The sequence below is a fragment of the Ornithorhynchus anatinus genome, chromosome X1 (assembly GCF_004115215.2).
Source record: "Ornithorhynchus anatinus isolate Pmale09 chromosome X1, mOrnAna1.pri.v4, whole genome shotgun sequence".
In the NCBI taxonomy this organism is placed as follows: Eukaryota; Metazoa; Chordata; class Mammalia; order Monotremata; family Ornithorhynchidae; genus Ornithorhynchus; species Ornithorhynchus anatinus.
The window spans coordinates 72,757,625-72,782,134 of NC_041749.1; the positions used below are offsets into that span (position 1 = coordinate 72,757,625).

At 40.8% G+C, this 24,510-nt stretch overlaps 1 long non-coding RNA gene and 1 other non-coding gene across 2 annotated transcripts in view; one reads left to right on the forward strand and one right to left on the reverse strand.

The window, feature by feature from the left end:
- The first annotated feature begins 2,764 nt into the window (after positions 1-2,764).
- Positions 2,765-24,510, forward strand: part of LOC120638070 — a 154,201-nt gene continuing 132,455 nt past the window's right edge. The window contains exon 1 of the long non-coding RNA XR_005659544.1: positions 2,765-2,930. This is a non-coding gene — a long non-coding RNA (uncharacterized LOC120638070). The remainder of the gene's footprint in view (positions 2,931-24,510) is intronic.
- LOC114807058 lies at positions 9,477-9,614 on the reverse strand. The gene has a single exon (XR_003755111.1). It is a non-coding gene; the product is annotated as a small nucleolar RNA SNORA7 (small nucleolar RNA).

Consider the following 24,510-nt stretch of genomic DNA (forward strand, 5'->3'; position numbering starts at 1 on the left):
TGAAACAGATGTAAGAAATGAATACACCAATAACAAATAAATAAACAGGTATTCACTTGCCTGCATTGGTTCTGATGGTGGTGGCTTGAACAGGAAGATTAGTGAGGGAGGTTCAAAAAGATGCAAGCCCCACCACCAATCCTGCTTCCTTGACCCCAGAACTTAGGAAATAAGGGTTACCAGCAAACTATTCTCATCCTGAACCCCATGAAAGCTAAAGACAACTTCGGTGAAAATCACAGATAAGCCCAAATCCTCATTTTAGTCATTTATTTCAGATTTTTCTGCCTCTAAAGTTGCTAAGAAGCAGTATAAAAGACCATTTTACATTTCATTTCTCTCAGACCTCTCCATGCTGTCTGGCAGAAGAGTTAGTAGGGTGGCTATTCTTCCTGTTTTATGTCAGACACTCTGGTTTTCTGCTGGCCTGTGTAATGTCAGGGACAGATGAAGGGCTGGACACCTTCATGTGCCACCCCCCTCCCCCCACCCCACCAATTTCCACAACTCAGAAGCAACACCCATACATATCAGTGGGACCTCAGAGATGAAGGCAATGGCTCTCAATCAAGGGAGGTAGATAATAATTATGATTCTTGTTAAGCACTTAGTTTGTGCCAAGCACTGTTCTAAGTGCTGGGGTAGATACAAAGTAATTAGGCTGGACACAGTACCTATTCCACAAAGGGCTCACAGTCTTAATCCCGTCTTTATAGATGAGGTAGCTGATGCACCGAGAAGTTAACTGACATGCCCAAGGTCACACAGCAGGCATGTGGAGGAGATGGGATTAGAACCCAGGACCTCTTGACTCCCAGGCCTGTGCTCTTTCCACTAAGCCATGCTGCTTTCAGATCAGGGGCCCACCCAGAGAAATGCTCTAGGTTCAGACAGACTTCCTAAAATACTCCATGTGACATCATTATGCTGGTGCTCAACATAACATCATGTTAATATGTAATATCATGTGCCTCTGGGTGTCCGTTATCAGCCAGGGCTGTCCTGACTACCCTAAGGGCTAGTAAGCAGTGAAATGGTCAAAGGCAGTCAGAAAAGTAGAGGAAGTGAAACAAAATGCCTGGGAAATCCACAAACTTGGGTGAATCAGCTTTTGATTAATCAAAACCTGCCTGCATTTAAAATAATATTTTCCTCATTGAAAATCTCTAAAGAAAAATGAACCGTGCCTTTATAAGTGAAAAGTGAAAAGATCTTTAGAAATTATTTCTTGTTGTATTTGCAAATTAGCCTCAACAATTAAGTTTGCCTCAACAATTAAATAGCTTGATGATTATATATCCAGTTATCGAACGTACTAGCCTTTCAGTTATCACTTTCAGTTCAATCTAAAAATGTATTTCAATTTGAGAAATCTTCCTGGGTCAGTTAGTGGTGTAATTGACTGGCCTCCCATCTCAGACACATAACAAAATTCTGAATAATGTTAAATGGCATAATTGGTTTTAATGACATAATTGCAGCATTTAATGTAGGGGGTTAAAGGTTACTATTATATTTAGCAACCGAGTCAGAGTATGCAAAAATTAGCAACAGAATTTAAATCCTTCAAGTTTTTGTGGAGGGGAGTCAGTGAGATCTGTCCTTGACCTCAGATGTTTGATGATGGGTAGCAAATAATACATGACTCTTGGTACCGTTTTTGAATTCAAGAAACACCATTGTAACTAAGAGCACATTAATAAAGGGATCATTTCAATTTCAAGTCCACTAAAGTTAATCAGTAGTGGGAACTCAACTAACTGACAGCAATTTAAACTGATTGGCTAGGTAATTGTATGATTACCAGTAATGTTGTTCAAACACAGGGGTATTTTATTAGGGGAAAAATCTAATTGCTAACTTATTAAGGAGAAAAAAAACCTAAACAAATATGTTGTCACGGGTAATGGGGACATCCTTCATATATCTAAGAAGTAACTTTTTGTTATTTCTTTTCCAAATATATGCCACTTACTGATTCAGATCAAGGGCATTTGCCTTAGGATTCCAATTGTGTGAGAATACTTTGGGTTATGTTAAAAATAAAAGAGAAAAAGCTGCTTTGGATCAGGTTTTATAAGATAACCATGCTTATTATGTTGTGATGTCTTAAAATACTGCTTATGATGGCAGCAAATGCAAAGATATCATGCTTAATTTTCAATTTAGTCGATCACTAGCCTCACTTTACTTGATTTCAACATTATTCCACGTTGTTATAGTAACATAATAATTGATAAGATTTGTTGCATAAACTGGTAGTTTCCTTGGTTGAACAATCATACCATAAGCATTATGTGCAGCCTTGTCATTCTAAAACTAAGTATAAGAGAAAAACAGACAATTACTGTGCCAATTTCCCAAGTTCCCCAACTGAAAATATTGAACAGTCAAGTGAGAGATTCTAGGAGAGAGAAGTCTTCTGACCCTGATTTAGAGGAGCCATATTTGGAAATCTCTATGATGTGCTCTATCAGAGTCAGCAGTGTTAGTCATGCCAGCCAATTTGCAGAATTGTTCCTGAAGTTTGTGAGAACACCAAATATGAATGGTGGAAGGAACAGGTTAAAAATGTGATTCCAGTTGTTTAAATTGGAACAATCTGTAATCAGAGAAGGTGCAGGATAATCAGTCCTGGATTCTTAAATGGAGAATGAAAAGCACAAAAGGCCTTAGGTCACACTCAGGTGTTTTTTGTGCTTCCCTTACTCCTACTATTAATACTTGTTTCTTGTTGCTTACAATTTTCATTATACCAGATGATCCAGTCACTGTTGGAGGCACATAGCCACGACAAAATCTCATGCTGTACATTGATCACCTGTCCAACCTTTGCCTAGAGTGTGATCCCCTGTTCCTTCAAGAGAGCCATCTTTACCTGTCTAAAAAGAAGAGGAGGAGAATCAAGTAACAGTTTACCTCCAGAGCAGGTCCAATATTTCTTTTTATTGTTTCTGCTTTGGGTACTTGAAAAGGCCACTGGGGTGTTTCAGTGAGGCATGTGGTAATATAGTGTGACTGACCAGAGAGCACTTGACATATTTTCCTTTGTTAGTCTTCTCAGTTGTTTATTTGCCCCAGTTTCTCCAAACTACTTGTGATCAGCACAAAACAAGGATTTGAGCCACATACAGGTCTCTAAGGGAGTTTTGTATCACCCAGCTCTGTACATGGATCGTGCTTTCCTGCATAATGATAGCAGAGACAGAAAAGATAACTGTATTGTCCTTAGCTTCTTGGGTCTGGTATTCTGTCCCTCCCTCTCATGGAGCATAGCTGAGCCCTTGATTTTTCAACTGACACATTCTGTTCTGCCCGTTGGCTTAACGCATTTTAAACTGAATTGTCTTACCAGGCTTCCTCATTTAAGATCATGGATACTTAGTCACAATGGAGGCAGAGTTTCACCTACTATCTTAAGGATGGCTCCTTCAGCAGTTGGGCCCAGCCCACTCACAATCCTGGAATATGTCCAGCTTTTTTCCCTAAGCAGACATGAACCTATGACCTTCTGAGCCCGAGGCAAGAGGGCTACCTACTGTGCTACCAATACCCAAACTGTCAATAAGTTTGAAATGTCAGTTGCAGACTTTGCAGAGATAATGTGTAACGGATTTAGTGTGTGGAGACCACAACCTTGCACATGGGTGTGACAGAATAAATAAGCCGAACCCATGTTGCTTTCCTCATACATCTTATATTACTGTCACCATCTAATAGTTTATACTGTGCATTTCCACTCCTCCTGAGAGACCTGACATATGTTACCATTACATTACTTCTAATTGGTATTTATCCTTATTGATTAACACTCTGAGCCATTTTAGTTGCATTCCTCTTGCTGAGCTGCTAGTTTGGGACTGGAATTTCACAAATAAAAGATGTTCTATTTCCTTTAGAAAGATAGTGTTTGTCCCACAGTAATTATGGAGATGTTTACTAATCTGATAATTGAGAGCTATGAACCAGGTTAAGGGGCTGTAGGTCTGGGATTTCTCCATCTGCTTTAAGCAGCATTTCAGATTTTTAAAAAATTATAGCTTTTATTATATCATGCTGAATACATTCATTACATATAGCATTAGTAAACCTTCAAAATCAAATTGAATGATAAGAATCATATCAATTAATTTCATGAGCTTATTAGACCCAGAAAGATTACCTGTTACTATTTACTTTTAGAGCATTAATTAGTAGCATTATTTTAAATAATTTTCTATTTTGGATATGGCTGCATAATGCAGGAATGATTACATACTCATAAGAATCAATTCTATTAATAATATACACAAACATAATATGATACAAAATAATAATGGGATTTGTTAAGCAATTACTATGTACCAAGTACTGAACTCAGTACTGGGGAGGATAAAGGGACTGAACACAGTCCCTGTCCCACATGAGGCTCACAGTCCAAGTAATAGGGAGAATAGGTATTGAATCCCCATTTTCCAGATGAGGAAAATGAGGCACAGAGAAGTTAAGTGATTGACTTAACAGTGTGGCCTAGTGGATAAACACTCCCCTGAATTTCACAACACTGTATACCGCACCAGCACCCTCCCTTATTCAACCTATATATTCAATCTGTCACCAAATCCTGTCAGTTCTCCCATCATAGCATTCCTAAAATCCACCCCTTCCTCTCCACAACACTGATCGAAGCATTTGTTCAATCCTGCCTTGACTTCTGTATCAGCCTCCTTGCTGACCTCCCTGCATCCTGTCTCTCCCCCAGTCCATCAATATTTCACTTTGCTGCCCAGATCATTTTTTATACAAAACCATTATGTCCATGTTTCCCCACTCCTCAAAACCTCCAGTGATTACACAGCCACTTCCATAGCAAACAAAAATGCCTTACAATTGACTTTTAAGCACTCCTATTTTACCTTGCTGATTTCCTACTTCAACCCAGTCAGTCCACACACTTCATTCCTCTAAAGACCAACTTCATCACTGTACCTCAGTGCTAAAGTAACCATCTTTAGCATCATGATTGCTTCAGGAAAAGTGAAGAATCATTAGCACATAAGACTTCTAACACCCATCAAGGTTAAGGAAATAAGGTCTGAAACTGGAGTCTTGGGTAATTTGCAAGGGGAGCAATCTAGTTTCAAGAAAAGATTCGTCTCAATCTGCTATGACAAATAAGCAATTAGAGCTACAACTGAGAGGGGAAGGGCACAGACTTTAAGTAATTTTATTTTTCTCTAGAGGTTTTGGTAAATGAATGGGGTCATATGTATATAGGACACTAAGCAAAAATATAGAATTGAGGGCACAGTTTGGGGGGCATGATGTGATGATCATCTGTTGCTGTGGTTAAAGTGCATGGAAGTGTGGAAATGTTTATATGTGTCATTAAATTCCTGACTCCCCCCCTCTGGACTGTAAGCTCCTTGTGGGCAGGGAACATGTCTAAGAATGCTGTTATATTGTACTCTCCCAAGCTCTTAGTACAGTTCTCTGCACACAGGAAGCACTCAATAAATACCATTGAATGATTGTTTGATTGACCTCACCTGTCCACAAAGGCACTGAAATGAGATCACAAAATGGTATCTTTTGGATCAGAAGCAGCGTGGCGCAGTGGAAAGAGCATGGGCTTTGGAGTCAGGGCTCATGAGTTCAAATCCCAGCTCTGCCACTTGTCAGCTGTGTGACTGTGGGCAAGTCACTTAACTTCTCTGTGCCTCAGTTCCCTCATCTGTAAAATGGGGATGAAGACTGTGAGCCCCACGTGGGACAACCTGATTCCCCTGTGTTTACCCCAGCGCTTAGAACAGTGCTCTGCACATAGTAAGCGCTTAACAAATACCAACATTATTATTATTATTATCTTGTAGATAACTGCATTCATTAGGTGGGTGTGGTATGCAGTAGAGATAGAATGAAGCGACAGAAGCCAAACCCAACTCCTCCCTAAATTTCCTTTCAAGAGAAGCAGCATAGCTTAGTGGATGGAGCATGGGTTTGGGAGTCAGTAGGACCTGGGTTCTAATCCAGCTCCATCACGTGTCTGCTGTGTGACTTTAGGCAAGTCACTTTACTTCTCTGTGCCTCAACTATCTCATCTGTGAAATAGGGACTATTACTGTTATCCCCATGTGGGTCATGGACTCTGTCCAACCTGATTAGCTTGTATCTACTGCAGAGCTTAATACCGTGCCTACCACAAAAGTAAGCACTTAACAGATACCATTTTTTTTTAAAAAAAAAAAAGATCCACGATTATAGTCTGGCCTCCTCCAAATGTTTTACCCTTGGGAAATGCAGCCTGGGCCCAGCCATTCACTGGGAAAAAAGTGGAGGTGGTATTATGAATGGAGCAGTTGTCTGGTAAAAGATAACTGAAGATTTTAATAAGGATTTAGCTTCCTGGCTAATAACACTAACCATCTTGCTCTGTAGCTTTAATCCATTCATATGGGAATGTATACACTCTAACAGCCGCTCATGAAATCTGAAACGCTGAGAACAGCTGAATAAATTCAAACACAATTTTGAATATTATAACCTTTGTCTTAAAAATCTGATAATATGAAAGAAAAACCAATACAACTTTCTTTTGTTTTTGTTATTCTGTTCAGTAGCTGGGAGGACTTAACATTTTTTGTGGTTGCTGGTTTAAAGAACTACTGTAAATTTCTGAACACTCTATTTAGTCCCATATGAAGTATATTCCTTCTCACTCATTAAGGAATGAATCTGGTTTCTGTTTTGTTAAATCCTGTATATACATCACACCCATAAACATTTGAACTAAGTAAATATAATATCTCAACATAGAATAAACTTTAATTATAAATTTGACTGGAGGAGAAGAGCTTTTAAATATTTTTTCATTCAGAGAGCCAGATGTTGCCTTTTGGAAAGCAATAATAGTTAAGTGGGTTTCTGTGTGGTGTAATGGCAGGAAAGTCTTGCCCAGACTTTGCCCTTCAATTTTCATAAATCCACTTTTGGGATTCTGGCTGGGGATATGTTGAAGGTGAAACAACTGTATGGAACAGCTGCTGTGAGAGCATCGCGTTACGAATTACCCAGGAGCATGTCCTGTTCTGTGACATTCATACCTCTGCACTAGTCCAATACACTGGTCTTTAATCCTTTTGAGTATTAGGTTAGTAATAAGGATGCTTTTCAAATTTAAATTAGCATATGCAGTATGGGTAGCTGCAGTTCCAGTATTCTGAATCACAGTAAATACTCATTAGTAGAAGCCTCAAGGGACCTTAGAATTAACCAAATTATCAAACACACACAGTTCTACACAATAAACACAACTGTGCATTTGTTTGGAGTGGTAACATGGAACGTGTGGCTATGATGGTCACTCAATTCACTCACCACCCTTTCCCTCCATCAAGCAGTGTGGGAAGCAGTGTGAGAAGTAATGTGGCCTAGTATATTGTGCAAAGATCTGGGAATCAGAAGACCTGGGTTCTAATCCTGTCTCCATGACTTGCTGTGTGACTTTGGGCAAGTCACTTAACATCTCTGTGTCTCAGTCACCTCATCTGTAAAAATGGGGATTAAGACTGTGAGCCCTGTGTGGGAAAGGGACTATGTCCATCCTGATTATCTTGTATCTAGCCCAGCGCTTACTGTGTGCCAAGGACTGGGGGTTAGATACAATTTAATCAGGTTGGACACAGCCCCTGCCTCACAGTCAAAGTAGGAGGGAGAACCGGTAATGAACCCCCATTTTACAGATGAGGAACCTGAGGCACACAGAAGTTATGTGAATTGTCCAAGGTCAAATAGCAGGCAGGTAACGGAGTTAGAATTCAAACGTAAGTTCTGTTACTTCCCAGCTCATGTGCTTTCCACTAAGCCACACTGCTTCTCACGTAACCCTCACACAATTCTCACTATTTACCCCCATCACCTGTGTCATAAAGAACACTTCTTCTGAATCCTATCGCATTCTCCAGCTATTGTTCTTTCTCCCTCCTCCCATTCCTTTCCAAAATCTTCAAAGAGTTGTCTACACCCACTGCCTCTCCTCCAACTCTCTCCCTGATGCATTACAGTCTGGTTTCTTCCCCCTTCACTCCACGGAGGTTTCTCTCTCAGTGACTAGTAACAACATCCTTCTTGCCAAATCTAATGGCCTCTTCTCTGTTCTAATTCTCTGTGATCAGTTGGCTACCTTCATACAGGACCATTCCCTGCTCCCTAAAAAACACTATCTAACCTTGGTTTTCCTGATACCATTCTTTCCTGATTCTCCCTTTACCTTTTTGGCCAATCTTTTAATCAATCAGTGGCATTTATTGAGCACATACTGTGTGCAAAGCAATGTACATAGTCCCTTTCACTAGCAACTTGTCTGGCTCCCATCTACTCCCTCTGCCTTGTTCTCAAATCTCTGGCTACTCTTGGGACAGGACTTGTGTCCAACCTGATAGTGCAGTGGTTGGCACAAAGTAAGCACTTAAGTACTATTATTGTTCTAATTATTGTTATTATTATTTACCTTAACATTATTATTTTGGTCACCACCTCCCCCTTGCCTGGAACTACTTCCCCCTTTGAATTTGATAGAACACAACTCTCTCCATTTTAAAATGCCTTAAGTAATTACATCTCCTGCAGGACATCTTCACTGATTAATGTCTAATCTTCCTTCCTTGTATTCACCCCTCTCCCCCGCAACTACCTTTCCATCCTTTCTGTGTCACCTTTGCATTTAAGTTCTCACAATCTCCTGTGGAACTATCACACGTCATACATAGCCTGTTACTAGTTCACTAACTAGTAATAATAATAATGATAATAGTAACTGCTGTATTTGTTAAGCACTTACTCTGTGCCAAGCACTATACTAAGCACTGCATTTCAAGCTTGCAGTAGTAGAGGCATTGCAAGCAGATTAGACAGAGTCCTTGTCCTATACGACGCTCACAGTCTAAGAGGGGAAGAGACCAGGTATCTTATCTCCATTTTTACTGATGAGGGAACTGAGGCATAAAGAAATTAAATTATTTGTCTGAAGTCACATGGCAGGCAGGTGGTAGGGCTGGGATTAGAACCCACATCTCCTGACTCCCTGGTCCATGTTCTTTCCACTAGGCCACACTGCTTTTCTAAACTCCTCTACTTATCCCTTTTCCCTCTTACTCCTATTGGTTATTCATTTTAGTGTGTGTTCTTCTCCATTAGAATGCTATCTTCTTGAGGGCAGGGATCATGTCTATTAATGCTACTGTGCTCTGTCTATTACTTAGTACAGTGATTTGCTTACAGTCTTGTCTTGTGCCATCGAGTCGTCTTCGACCCATAGCAATGTCATGGACACATCTGTGCCAGAATGCCCCACTTCCATCTGCAATCATTCTGGTAGCCATAGTTTTCTTGGTAAAAATACAGAAGTGGTTTACCATTGCCTCCTTCTGTGTGGTAAACTTGAATCTTCGCCCTTGATTCTCTCCCATATCGCTGCTGCCCAGCACAGGTGAGTTTTGACATGTAGCAGAATGCCTTCCACTCTCTAGCCACTGCCCAAGCTAGGAATGGAATGGATATGCCTCTCTCTGACTCTCCCTCCTTTAGCCAAGACTGGTGGAGTACTGGGAACTCTCCAGGTGTGACCCTGAGAGGGGTCTGACCCTGAGAAAGGGAGCTCAATAAATACTATTCATTGGTACATTGAGTAAATAAGCAGCAATGATCCTCATAATATGCTCACTGGATGGAATACAAATTCCCTTGTAGAAAATGGCATATGAAACTTCAAAGGGAGAATGCGTCTATTGTTTCCATACTGATTGCCATTTAAGTTATATGATGTGGGCCATTTACTTGAAAATTTTCAGTGTCTGTAAGGAAAAAGTTAGTACACTTCTCCATTCACTCTGGTCAGTATTACAAGGTGAGACAATGCATTTAGTAAATCATCTATTATAATCTATATATTATTGACTTATGGAGTCAGTGTGCTATAGAGTCAAAAAACAGTTTTGAATTAGCATTTCATTCTTGGTTCCCTTTTAAGTTGAAAGACGGTGAAGTTGCATGAAGCCAGACTCCTTATTCTTGTCTGGGGAGACTCAAGAGTGCAAATTCTTCTAGCCAGGGTCAACATTAACTCAAGGTCAGAGTTTTTCCTCCAGATCTGATTTTTTCAGATGAAAATACTACACATCAGTGTATTTTTGCTTAGTTGTATTACTACAATTCAGCTGTAGAGAAACCTGCTCCTCCAGCAGAGGGGGAGGGGGAAAGGGCTTGCTTAACAGAAGCCTAGAAGATACAAGATCTGAGGAACAGACATGTTTAGGGCAGTGGAAAATATATTAGTTCGAGTTAGTGTAAAATCTGCTTGCTCTCCCCTAAGGGTAGACAGAAAACCCAGACACCTGTCATCAGGCTCTGGTAATGACTTGTGGTCCTTTGACCATAGTATTGTACTCTCCCAGGCACTTAGTACAGTACAGTACTGGGAACAAAAACAGCCTAGAATTAGACATTAGAATTAGTCTTTGGCCCTCAGGAAGCTCACAGTCTAAGAAGAAAAGTCTGGTGACAGAAACGTAAGGAACTATAAAACCTTAAAACTGAAAAATAAAACCATGAAAAGCAAGGACAAGAATCAATACAAGAAATTAAAAGCAAAAAGACTAATCGGGTACTGTGCCTGGAAGACCAGAGTTTTGCGTTCCTTGCAGCTCAGAGTATGAAAGGAACTGCTAATTCTAGTATTAAGCACTAAGAATGGCACTACCTATAGCGGGTTTGTGCACAAAAGCTGTTCATTATGGGACAGGTACACTTTATCACACTGAATCTGTTCTGCCTGGATAAAAATAAGAAGTATCGAATATGTGCTTTGGTGGCATCTATTTCTACCCAGCAAAGTTTTTTTACTTGGGCAGGTTTTCTCTGGAGGATATGGTTGATTACCAAGACCTGCCGGTTTCACCTTTACAATATCGCCAAGATCCGCCCTTTCCTCTCCACCCAAACGGCTACCTTACTGCTACAGGCTCTCGTTATATCCCGGCTAGACTACTGTGTCAGCCTTCTCTCTGCTCTCCCTTCCTCCTCTCTCGCCCCACTCCAGTCTATTTTTCACTCTGCTGCCCGGCTCATCTTCCTGCAGAAACGCTCTGGGCATGTCACTTCCCTTCTTAAACACCTCCAGTGGTTGCCTATCAACCTCCGCTCCAAACAAAAACTCCTCACTCTAGGCTTCAAGGCTCTCCATCACCTTGCCCCTTCCTACCACTCCTCCCTTCTCTCTTTCTACTGCCCACCCCGCACACTCCGCTCCTCTGCCGCCCACCGCCTCACCATCCCTCGGTCTCCCCTATCCCGCCGTCGACCCCTGGGCCACGTCCTCCCGCAGTCCTGGAACGCCCTTCCTCCTCACCTCCGACAATCCAATTCTCTTCCCCTCTTCAAAACCCTACTTAAAACTCACCTCCTCCAAGAGGCCTTCCCAGACTGAGCTCCCCTTCTCCCTCTACTCCCTCTACCGCCCCCCCTTCACCTCTCCGCAGCTTAACCCTCTTTTCCCCCCATTTCCCTCTGCTCCTCCCCCTCTCCCTTCCCATCCCCTCAGCACTGTACTCGTCTGCTCAACTGTATATATTTTCATTACCCTATTCATTTTGTTAATGAAATGTACATCGCCTTGATTCTATTTAGTTGCCATTGTTTTTACGAGATGTTCTTCCCCTTGACTCCATTTATTGCCATTGTTCTTGTCTGTCTGTCTCCCCCGATTAGACTGTAATCCTGTCAAACGGCAGGGACTGTCTTTATCTGTTGCTGACTTGTTCATTCCAAGCGCTTAGTACAGTGCTCTGCACATAGTAAGCGCTCAATAAATACTATTGAATGAATGAATAAGTTACTAAAGGCCATATTCTGATCCAAAAAGAACAGAAATGTTTTCTGCCACATCTTCAATAATAATGATAATAATAATGGTGGTATTCATTAAGTACTTATTATGTGCCAGGCACTGTAGTAAGCACTGGGATCGATACAAGTAAATGGAATTGGACACTGTCCCTACCCCACATGGGGCTCACAATCTTAATCCCCATTTTACAGATGAGGTAACTGAGGCCCAGAAAAGTGAAGCGAATTGCCCAAGCAGACAAGTGGCAGAGCGAGGATTAAAACCCAGGTCCTTCTGACTCCTAGACCCATGCTCTATCCATTAGGCAATAATGCTTAGCTTTAGTACAAATAAACTGGCTTCCAGAGATTCAAAACATCATTTGGTCCACAGAATCTGCCCTAAATTCCAAGGGCCCTTCTTTAATCCATCAGGACTCGATCCTCCATCACATTTGCTCCCCTCTTCATGTTTATGCCTTTCCTTCTGATAAAATCTAATATTCCATATACTTTATTCCCATCAGTGGTTGCAAGTCTCCTCAGCTTGTCGAACTGCCTTTCTAAAAAGGGAAATTGTTCAGCTTTTCCATAGCAATGTTCATACATAGTATGTTCATAGTATTTATTGAACGCTTACTATGTGCAGAAAACTGTTGTAAGTGCTTGGAATGTACAATTCAGCAACAGATAAAGATAATCCCTGCCCAATGACGGGCTCACAGTCTAATCAGGGGAAACAGCAGAGCCAAACAGAATGAAACAAAAACAGCTCCTTTCCAGATCCTTACACAGATGAGTATACATGAAGGTCAAAAGGAGAGAAGGAGAAAGAAAGCTCAAGGAACAAAGCATGTCTTTGAAAAGCCTATAAAGGTGCTAAATCTAACTTTTATTTTCCTGTTTAAATCTGAGTATTAGCATCCCAAAGATAAGTTTATGATGACCTCGGGGATCTGAAGTGGCCTTTTCTGTTTGATGCTTTTTAAAATTATTTTTCAATGTCTCTGACCGACAGTATTCTTCCTTAGGCCCCTTTGAAGCTTCACTGACTGCTCTATGGCCCATCTGTGATGATTCCCTGAGTGGTTTCTTCCAACCTCTTTTATATCAATCCTCTTCTATCCACAAGAAGGTCCATCACAAGACCGACGTCAAACTTAAAAAATGTACAGATAGTTTGAGATTTTCTAAAGAATGGTCCTTACTGAAATTGAAAGATCTAACTGCGTAGCAAAAAGGATATTGTCATTTGTACTCTCGCAAATCACACCTATAAAATAACTTGGGGATAATGATAGTTACTATGCGTAATAAATGAATATTAGATAAAAGCTAGTAGGCTTAATTTTTACTCTAGTGTTTTCTCATCAACAATTTCATAAAACCTTTAGTGAAGAAATAGGAAATGGGTTTTGGAGATAAATATGACATCAATTTATCCAAATTCATTTATTCAACAATTACACATTCATTATTTTCAAACTTGCCCCCAGAGTGTAGATAGACTGCCATTTTCATATTAGTGTATTACATGTCATTAGTTAGATGGAGTACAACTGCGTGGGTTTTCATTTTATTTGGGTAATTGTTGTACTTCGTGGAATTTTTTGTTGCCTGCAGTTTTTCCCTTGGTTCATAGGAAAGTGGAAAAGATTTTCCACCAACCCTTAATAGGACAATCTGAGTATCATGCTCCAGGATGACTTACCAAATGGTTGCAGGTATAGGAGTATCTTCTACTTTTGAGGTTTCAGAGATAACCGGTAGGTTTCAGAAATAGCCTGTAAGCTCACTTTGACCAGGGAACATGTCTACCAACTCTGTTGTATTGTACTCCCCAAGTGCTGAGTACAGTGCTCTGCAAGCAGTAAAAACTCAATAAATCGATTGATTGATCGATTGGTTGTTTCTATAAACTGCAGCCATTTCCCTACTACCTGTCCCACGATGCATGCTGCTGGGCACAGGGTTACCGGGAAGAGAGTGTGGGTGGCTCAGCGTAAACCATCATCACTCCAGCAAAAACAGCTCAAGTAGTAGTAGGGAGTACAGTTACTACTTCTATTTCTAAGTGCCTGTTGAAAGCTTTACACTAAGCACTGGGAAAAACGCCCAGGTGAGAATTACACATGATTCCTGGCCCTCAAGGTCCTCACAGTCTAAGAGCAAGGATGTTGGTGATAGTATGCACCCTTTCCCTCTTAGCCAATGCTCCTCTGAATAGCAGGGATCCAGAGAAGGTGCGCTACTGGATTTCACTAACTAAGTGTGCAAGAGATTTTCTCTCAGAGACACTCATACTTGGGCAATCTCAGCAATGGCAGCATCATTTTCACAGTTTGCCCGATCAGTGATATGTTTGTGTAATAAGCCAGTTGTTAACTACTGTGATTAGGCTTTAGAGTTCCTTATTTTCTATAGACCAAGTCTGAGCCCCATTGTTAATCCACTTCCTTCATCAATGATGTGATTCATTTGTAATTAGTAATTTGTAATTGATTATTACTATCATTAACACCTGTTCTCCCTCCTATTTAGAGTGCTAAACCTCTATGTGACAGGTACTATGTCCAACCTGATTATCTGGTATCTATCCCAGCACTTTGTACAGTGCTTGGTATAAACACTTAACAAATACCATGATTATTATTATCATTTATGACAAGTATTAATTAAGTCCTTTCCAGATGCAGGTTGTCGGTGGGGCAGAGACCATGTCTGATTCAATGGTTCCTGGAAGCAGCATTTTAGGGAAGCATTAGAGGTGGCCCAAGAGCAGTAAATTACTCTTGAGGGGCTGGAGGAGGGCTCCTGTGAGTCAGACAGCTAGAAGAGAAAGGGCTATAACAAGAATATGCTTTGCAAGCAGTCTCACAGAACATCCAATCAATGTGGAACCAAGAAGCATCCAGGAAAATGGGATTCTCTACCAGAATAGCATATAAGAGGCAGAAGCAAAGAATGGGGCGGCATGTCTGATTTTGACTGGAGAACATCTTTCTTTATCTGGACTCTAGCAATAGAGAAGACCTCTACTCTTGCCTCTATTATTATTGGGTTTTCTAGTAGCAGTTTGTGGGTTTCATGCTCTCATCATCATTATTTAATGAACACAGAGAGAAGCCATGTGGCCAGTGGAAAGAGCACAGAGCTGAGAGGCGGATGATCTGGGATCTAATCCCTGCTCCACCATTTGCCTGTTGTGTGACCTTGGGCGAGGTACTTAACTTCACTGTGCCCCAGTTTCCCCATCCATAAAATGGGGACAATTCTCACTCCCTCTAAAATGGTGAGCCCTGAATGGGGTAGAGACTGTACCCAATCTGATTCTCTTGTATCTTCCCCAGTGCTTAGCACAGTGCTTGCCACATAGTAAGTGCTTAATAATGACACAATAGTCTCCCTCCTCCTGTGTCTGTAACTTTGTTCTATTGTACTCTTTCAAGTGCTTAGTACAGTGCTCTGCACACAGTAAACACTAAATACAATTCATTGATTGATTGATTCTAACTGAATCCAGTTTTGCCAAGACTCCAACATCCTTATAGAGACTTGGGATGCTTTTTTTTTCATGGTATTTATTAAGCACTTACTATGTGCCAGGCACTGTTCTAAGCACTGGGGTTGATACAAGGTAATCAGGTTGGACACAGTCCATGTCCCACATGGGGCTCACAGTCTTAATCCCCATTTTACAGGTGAGGTAACTGAGGCACAGAGACATTAAGTGACATATCCGGGGTCACACAGCAGACAAGTGGAGGAGCCGGGACTAGAACCCAGGTCCTTCTGATTCCCAGGCTCATGGTCTATCCATTGGGCCATGTTGCCTTCTTTCAAACCTCAACTCTTTCAAAAAGGTGCAGTATCATAGGACTTATACCACTCAACCCTGCGCATTAGTTACAGTTCTTTGTATCCCTAGAACCAGGGGTGACAATCATTTCTGCTGTTGCCCAAGTTTAGGATTACTCTCTAGCTGGGTCTGATGGGACTAGGCAGAAGAGTCATGAAATATAGAGTTCTGCTCTGACATGTAGAAAGTGGACTTGTCTCACTTTCAAATGGGTGGCAGAACAGCACTCAACAACTGTGGTGACCAAAAAATAACAGGAAATGAGGTGGGAGGAAAATACTTTTCCATCTTCCCCTTCTGGCCCAACTTCTTTTGGCCCTTCCCCCTGACCAATTTATATCAACTAGATTGCTGGTCCTTTGGGCAGAGTCAAACCTCCCAGGCTTGATATCCTTAACCAAGAAATAAAATAATAAATAAATGGTGGTATTTGTTAAGCACTTACTGCATGCAAAACACTGTTCTAAGTGCTGGGGGATACAAGGTGATAAGGTTGTCCCACGTAGGGCTCACAGTTTTAATCCCCATTTTACAGATGAGGTAACTGAGGCACAGAGAAGTTAAGTGATTTGCCCAAAGTCACACAGCTGGCAAGTGGCGGAGACGGGATTCGAACCCATTACCTCTGACTCCCAAGCCCGGGCTCTTTCCACTGTGCCATGCTGCTCCTCCGCCCCCTCACCCACAGCTCTCTCCTTTACTTAGGCAGCAATCCTGTTTCCATCCAGCTAATCCCAAGGTTGTCAAGTGTTCCCCACTGGTCCCTATCCAGAGACCTTAATGATGAAGGTGGGACTATGCAAAGGAGGTCATCAGGCGAGAAAAGCAGCATCGGAGCATAGTTTGATCACCTAAAGTACTAAGATCTTCTCAGATGTAGTGATAAACCCTAAACTGTGATATCAAACAAAGTGGAAATGTTAATAAAATCTACTGAATACACAACTTCAGAGAAGCAGCACTGATAGAGCACGGGCCTGGGAGTCAGAAGGTCATAGATTCTAATCCCTGCTCCACCACTTCTCTACTATGTGACCTTGGTCAAGTCACTTAACTTCTCTGTGCCTCACTTACCTCATCTGTAAAATGGGTATTGAGACTGTGAGCCCCACGTGGGACAGGGACTGTGTCCAATGCAATTTGCTTGTATCCACCCCAGCACTAACTACAAGTGCCTGGCACATATTAAGCACTTAACAATTACTATGGTATTATAACAATTATTATTGTTATAATAATTAATTCAGCAAAAAAGTAACAGTATTGTAAAAACTCAGCTATTTGCAGCCTAGTGGAGAAAATATTGGCCTGGGAGTCAACAGACCTGGGTTCTAATCCTGGACCTGCCAGGGGAACTTGAGCAAGTCCCTTAACTTCTCTGTGCCTTAGTTACTTCATCTGCTTGTGAGCCTCAAATGGGACATGGATTCTGTCCACCCTGATTAGCTTCTGTCTATCCCAGTGCTTAATGCAGTGGTTAACAAAGTAAGTGCTTCACAAACACTTTAAAAGAAAAATGGATAAATGTGGTGCATCAAAAGGATTAAGTGGATATTGGGTGGCAATCTTTCTAAATCAACCTGAAATAGAAGGGGGATTCAGCTATGTTCTGCACAGATAACTCAACATTTCACAGACCTTTATGCAGATCTGGAACACAGATGTTTGTTGTTCAATTTTCCAGCTAGTCGTCAGCTTTTGGAGTTCCTTTGGAGGGGAGGGGAGGATTAGGGTGAAGGAGTTTTTCCACAGAGAGTCTGTCTCATACTGCCTTGTGTCAGGGATGTCTTTCTGAGCTGTCCATTAATGTACTTATATAGGAACACATCTGGAGTGGGACTAGGTTGTTCTGTCCCATTCTTAAAAATGTGGAATGTGTTTGATTAAATAAATTCAGTCCCAGAACCCATGGTCCAGATCAGCTGACCCAAGAAAAATCTAGCCTCTTGCAGTGGGTTTAGACCAAAACACAACATTTCACAATTATGTTGTCCTTCATTTTTAAAACTGACATTACTTATCATTAGATCATAGTGCATAACCAACAGTCCCTCTTCTGCTTCATCTTCACAGAAAGACAGATCCATGCTGTGTTAATGGGATTAGCTCAGTCAGGACCTAACTTTGTTTTTAAGCCTGGCTTTTTGTTTCCCAGTCTTTGTGAACCTTTCCTTAAGGAAAGCAACCCTTTCCCAATTGCCCATCCATTCTGTTCTTTGATCCATAGTCACATTCTCATTAGCAAAGACATGGATGTTAAAATAAGTGATGTTTGCAAGTTGGTTTACTTCATTAGCCCTTGTATGGAGAGAAGCAGCAGGGCATAGTGGAAAGAGCAAAATCCTGGGAGTCAAAGGACTTGGGTCCTAATCCTTGGCTGTGTTGTTTGTGTACTGCGTGACCTTGGGCAAGTCACTTAACCTCTCTGAGCCTCAGTTGCCTCATCTGTAAAATGGGCATTCAATACCTTTTCTCCCTCTTAGACTATGAGACTTCATGTGGGACAGGGACTATGCCCAACACAATTATCGTGTATCTACTCCAGTGCTTAGTAGAGTGCTTGCAAATAGTAAGTGCCTAATACCACAATAATTATCACTGTAATATATGGGAAACATAATTACCTGTAAATATTTTCAGAAGACAGAATAGAAGTTGTATCTTACTGTGTGTAACTCCAGATTTGCATGTCTATGATTAAGAGGAGAGTCAGTACAGTACTTAGTCTTGAGTTTCATAGAATAAAGGGGCATCATAACTAAAGCCAGGCATGAGTCACTATTGCTGCTTTTATGTACATTAACTTCTATTTAGTGAGGATAGATATTAAATGAGTGCTGAAAAACTGTGAAATTGTTCATTTATAAACTGCATAAAATGTTGACTTTTTATTAGATCCCCGCTTTTAGGAATATTCAGCTTTCATTATTACATAGTTGTTTAGTTCTTTGGAGAATCTAAATTCTCTATGAACAATAATTTACCTGCTTTTCAAAGGGAACATATTTATCTAATGAAATGTTTTTGCAAAGAATTTTTTGAGACATTTTCATGCCACCAATGATCCTTAATATAGGACAGATATTTCCCAGTGTAAAGTAATCCAACAAGGACCTGTTAAGCTCTCCTAACAAGTGAACCATTTTTTAAAACTGCAACTTAGTTAAAATACATTCATTCATTCATCCAAGCATATTTATTGAGCGCTTACTGTGTGCAGAGCACTGTACTAAGTGCTTGGGAGGGTACAATACAACAATAAACAGAAACATTCCATGCCCAGCATCCTATTGGAAATAAAAAAAATCATGTCTATGACATTTTGACCTTTAGTCTACAATAAACAGTTATCTAAGTTTTGGACAAATAAATCATCTTTGTGTATATTAGTGGCACAATCATTTTAAGCTATTGTTTCCTAAGAAAATAGAGGAAACTTTTATCTTCTGACCATTGCACCACATTCCAAATATTCTAACAGTAAATGTGGACTGTTCACATTTTCAGCCACCCGAAATATGTGTGTGCTGAATGGTTATTTTTTAAGTATCCAAAAGTGCATTTCTGATTAGTGTCAACTCTAGCCTCTTTTGTATTTGTTTTTGTGTGAGCCTGTTTTTCACAGATCTTGGCTTGGGATGCTGTTTGCGCTTTGTACATGTCAGTATAATGATGGGTTGCCTGGGGGCTCGTGGATTTTAACCATTGGAAGAGAAATGGAGAACTGATTACAGAAAGTCATAAGTCAGTGCTGTGCACAAAGAAGGTGGTCAGATGAATCTGTTAACTCTTGCTGTTGATGATGATAATGGAGAGGGAGCACATACAGGTGACCAAATCCAGAACTGAGTCTAACCTAAGGAAAAGAAGAACACTGTTAATACAAGTGACTTAGAAGTTAAAAAAATTCCAACCCCTCTACTTTTGTCATCCATTATGGTGAGGATATTTGAAACCTTTTTACATTAGTCAGTAAACAACTCATTTTAAGCAACAAGGTGAAGCAAGTACTTTTGCAAGGTCAGGAATGAATAATTGACTCCAATGCACATTGAGAATGAAGAAGCTAGAAGTACTCAGAGAAAAAGAATTAGAAGTCCTTTACTCTTTCCGCTTCACCTCAGTTAAAAACTCATGGAAGAATGGAGAAGAACAAAACAGGAGAGTGGGAGAGGTGGCAGTAAATGCTGGAATGGAGAGAGGGGAAAAGCATAAATTTGGACAAATAGACCAGAAAGTAGGGAGTCAAAGAGAATGTCCTGTTATTTTTGCCCCAAAACTTGCAAAGCAAATATAATTATGGTATTTGTGCTAACTATGTGTCAAGCCCAGTTATAACTGCTGGGGTAGGTACAAGCTAATCAGGCTGGACACAGTCCCTGTCCCACATGGGGGTCACAGTCTTAATCCTCATTTTACAGATGAAGTAACTGAGGCACGGAGAAGTTAAGTAACTGGTCCAAGGTCACATAGCAGACAAGTAGTGGTGTTCTGTAGGTGTAAAATATCAGATTAGTAGGCTTTTAAACAGGTATTGGGACAGAGCAACAATTCCTCCCCACAGCAATTATAACTACTGAGTCAACAGGAAATACTTTTGTTTTCAAAGATATGTCTGAATCCCACTGTATAGACATGGCTTATTGACATGGCAAATTTAAGCCAAAGAAGGCTTCGCTTTGTTCGTTCCTCCCTACAAAGATGTAACCGGATAAATCACCTTATATATAGACAACCTGGTGACCCGAACACCCTTACACCATAAAAGACAAATTGAACCTAAGGCAAATGGTACTTCATACCACATGAGGAACAGAAAAGACCACTACCATCATGGATGAACATTTTTACATGCCCTGGAAAAAGATGAGTTTGTTAAAACTTGAGTAGGTAGATAAATGTTCTGCAAATCCTTTAAATAGTTTCCCTTTATAATAGAAGAAGATGTTACTAATGGTGAAGTTCACCTATGAGAGCTTGTGTGTGGCTGAAAAGGCCCACATAGACCTACAGTCTGACTGCATTGTGTGCAGTTTGCAAGGCCTAGTTGCTATCCAATCAATCAATTAATGGTATTTATTGAGTGCTTATTGTGTGCAGAGCACTGTACTAAGTATTTGGGCGTGTACAACACCAACTCATCCACTATGTAATCCTAAAATACTCTCCTAACTGGAATGAGGGTGTCAGGTAGCAATCAACCAAATCAATCATATTTATTGAGTGCTTACTGTGTGCATAGCACTGTACTAAACACGTGGAAGAGTACAATATAAGAGAGTTGGTGGACATATGTTCTCTGACTACAGCTAGCTTACAGCCTAGAGATGTAGAGAAATATTCATATAAATAAATAAATTATGGATATGTATGTAAGTGCTGTGGAGCTGAGGGAGCGGTGAATAAAAGGTGCAAATCCAAGTCCAAGGGTACCACAAAAGGGAGTGGAAGAAGAGGACATGAGGGTTTAGTCAAGAAAGACCTCCTGGAGTTGTGCCTTGAATAAGGCTTTGAAGGTGGGGAGAGTGATCATCTGTAGGATATGTAAAGAGAGGGTGTTCCAGGCCAGAGGCAGGATGTGGGTGAGGAGTCAGAGGCCAGATAGATGAGTTCAAAGTACAGTGAATAGATTGGCATTAGAGGACCCAAGTGTGCAAGCTAGGTTTTAGTAAGGAATCAGAGAAGTAAGGAAGAAGGGAACAAGATGATTGAGGGCTTTAATGGCAATGGTAAGGAGGTTCTGTTCAATGTGGAGGTGGATGGGCAACCACTGGATGAGAAGTGGGGAAACATAAACTAAATATTATTGTAGAAAAATTCTCTGGGCAGTAGAGTGAAGCATAGACTAGAGTGGGGAGAGGCAGGTGTTAGGGATGTCAGCAAGGAAGCTGATACAGTAATTGGGGGGTTAGGATACATGAGTGGAATACAGGGTAGCACTTTAGATGGAGAGGAAAGGGCAGATTTTAAAGCAGTCAATCAGGTCACCCCATCCTACCTCACCTCACTAATTCTTACTACAGCGCAGCCTGTACACTCCACTCCTCTAGCACCAGCTTACTCGCTGTGCCCCAATCTCATCTACCTCTCTGTCGACCCCTTTCCCACATCTTTCCCACACACTGGAACTCCCTCCCCTTCCATATTTGCCAGACCACCACTCTCTCCACCTACAAAGCTATTTTAAGGTCACATCTTCTCCAAAAGACCTTCCCCAGTTAAGCCCTCTTTTCCCCAGCTCGCTCTCCCTACTGCATTGTCTATGTGCATCCATCTGTGACCTTTGGACATTTGATATTCTCCCCACCCCCACAACACTTATGCCCCTATCTTTAAATTGTATATTATAAATAATTTATTCATATTAATGTCTGTTTTTCACCTCTAGGCTGTAAACTCATTTTGGACAGATAATATGTCTGGTAATTCTGTTGTACTGTACCATCCTAAGTGCTTATCACAGTTATCTACACATAGTAAGTACTCGATAAATATGATGAGTTAGAGGGATCACACCTGATGGTTTCAATTTTCTAGGTGAAGTATGTGGTGAGGTCATTAGTGGCAAGAGACAGGGGAAGCAGAGGGACAGATTGTTCGAGAAGGTAGTTTAAAGTCTGAAACAACTGGTGAGGGTAGTGGGTTTGGGAATCAACAAGCATGGAGAAATAATACTGCTGGGCAGAGGAGAGGGTAGAGTTAAAGCAGTAACTAGAGATGATGAACCCTCCCTAATTTGGTAGACGTGAGCTAGAAAAATGGGAATTGGAAGATAGTCCTAGCCAGAAAAAGTAATTAATCTCTCCATGTAATGGAAGACAACTTATGTATGCTATCTTTTATTTCATTTTTACAACTGGGATCTAGCAATATGTGATAAGATTAATTTAGTTAGACATACTAAAATTGTATTCCAGCCAGGAATTGTAGACTAGTAAATTTCATCTCAAGGAGTAGGATGCTTTCCCGAGGCAACAATAAGTAAATAATGAAGTTTCTCTCATATAGTCATGTAAAAAATGTCTTTTTCATGTTGATGACAAACTTCAAAGTACACAATCTAACATATCAGAGATGAAGCCATTTAGAGCATCCTATCAAACCCCACAGCCCTTATGTACATATCTATAATTTATTACATTAATGTCTGTCCCCCCCTCTACCCTGTAAGCTCATTGTGGGCAGAGAATGTGTCTGTTATATTGTTATATTGTACTCTTGAGTGCTTAGTACAGTGTTCTGCATACAGAAAGCACTCAGTAAATATGAAGGAATGAATGAATAAGTGATTGATTGACAGGACCTGAAATTATTGTGCAGAAAAGGAAAGAAGACTTTGTAGCTTCTCCAGAAAGTCCAGTTCAAGATGAAGAAACAGAGAACACCAAAAAGCACTCAAATCATCCATAAATGATGAAACACTAGGCTTGTAATCAACGGTACATATCTTCCCACCATGGCTGATACCAGTGAGGAAAAGTAAAGCTCTAGACAGATTCATCCCTGCAGTTCCAAAGACTGAGAAGCTGATTCTCACTGGAGGTGTCAATGCATGTTGGGGGAGGGATGCTGAAACTTAGAGGAAACTCTTGAGTACAGGATTGGAAAGAAGTAGTAATTGTCAAGGTAGTAATTAGAGTCGTAGTAATAGTATTTATTGAGCACCTACTGGCCTATTGATTGCAGTGCACTGCATTAGTAACTTAAAGTTTAACCGGAACACAAAACACATTTCCTGCCCAGATGGAGAAAGTGTAGTGGGTAAAGCATGGGCCTGGGAGTCAGAAGGTCATGGGTTCTAATCCCGGCTCTGCCAGTTGTCTGCTGTGTGATCTTGGGCAGGTCATTTCACTTCTCTGTGCCTCACTTACCTCATTTGTAAAATGGGGATTGAGACCGAGAGCCCCGTGTAGGACAGGAACTGTGTCCAATCCAATTTGCTCGTATCCAACCCAGTGCTTAATACAGTGCCTGTCACATAGTAAGTGCTTAACATATGTCCTGATTATTATTACTGTTATTATTATTAACAATAATAATAATAAACAGTTGTGGCCTTACTCCTACTCATTGGATAGGCTGAACATCAGCTCATCATTACCAATAGTTTTTGCTTTCCAAATACAAGACATATTGGATGCACCCAAGACATAAACAGCTGCACATGTTTAAATATATCATCTTTCGAGAGGCTTTAAGGATATTCACATTACTCCTGCTATGCCTAGACTAACCGTCATCTAATACATGCCTAACTTTCAGCAACAATGAAGCCAGTGCAGAGTGGCATACAACCACCAACCAAGCTCTATGTCAGAGCTTGAGCCTGGAGAATGAAGACAAGCAAAAAATTCATAAAAATATTGAAGAAGCTCTTGTAACATAAGAAAACCAATTTGATTCTTCTAACGTGACCAAGGAGTGGATGCTCATCTCTTCCAATTTACCTTCCCTGACTAAGCCCTCATTTCCTTTTCTCCCACTCCCTTCTGCAGCACCCTGATTTGCTCCATTTATCCCCCCAGCTCCAAACACACAGAGCACTTGTGTACATATCCGTAATTCATTTGTTTGTATTACTATCTCCCTCTCTAGATTGTAAACTCAGTGTGGGTGGGGAATGTGTCTACCAACTCTGTTATATAGTAACCTCCCAAGTGTTTACCACAGCCCTGTGCACATCGTAAGTGCTCAGTAGATACAATTGATTGATTGATTGGAATTTTAAGGGTTGCTCTCAGTTCTGACAGTGGAAATGTCACTATACATTTCACTATACATTTGGCTAGAAT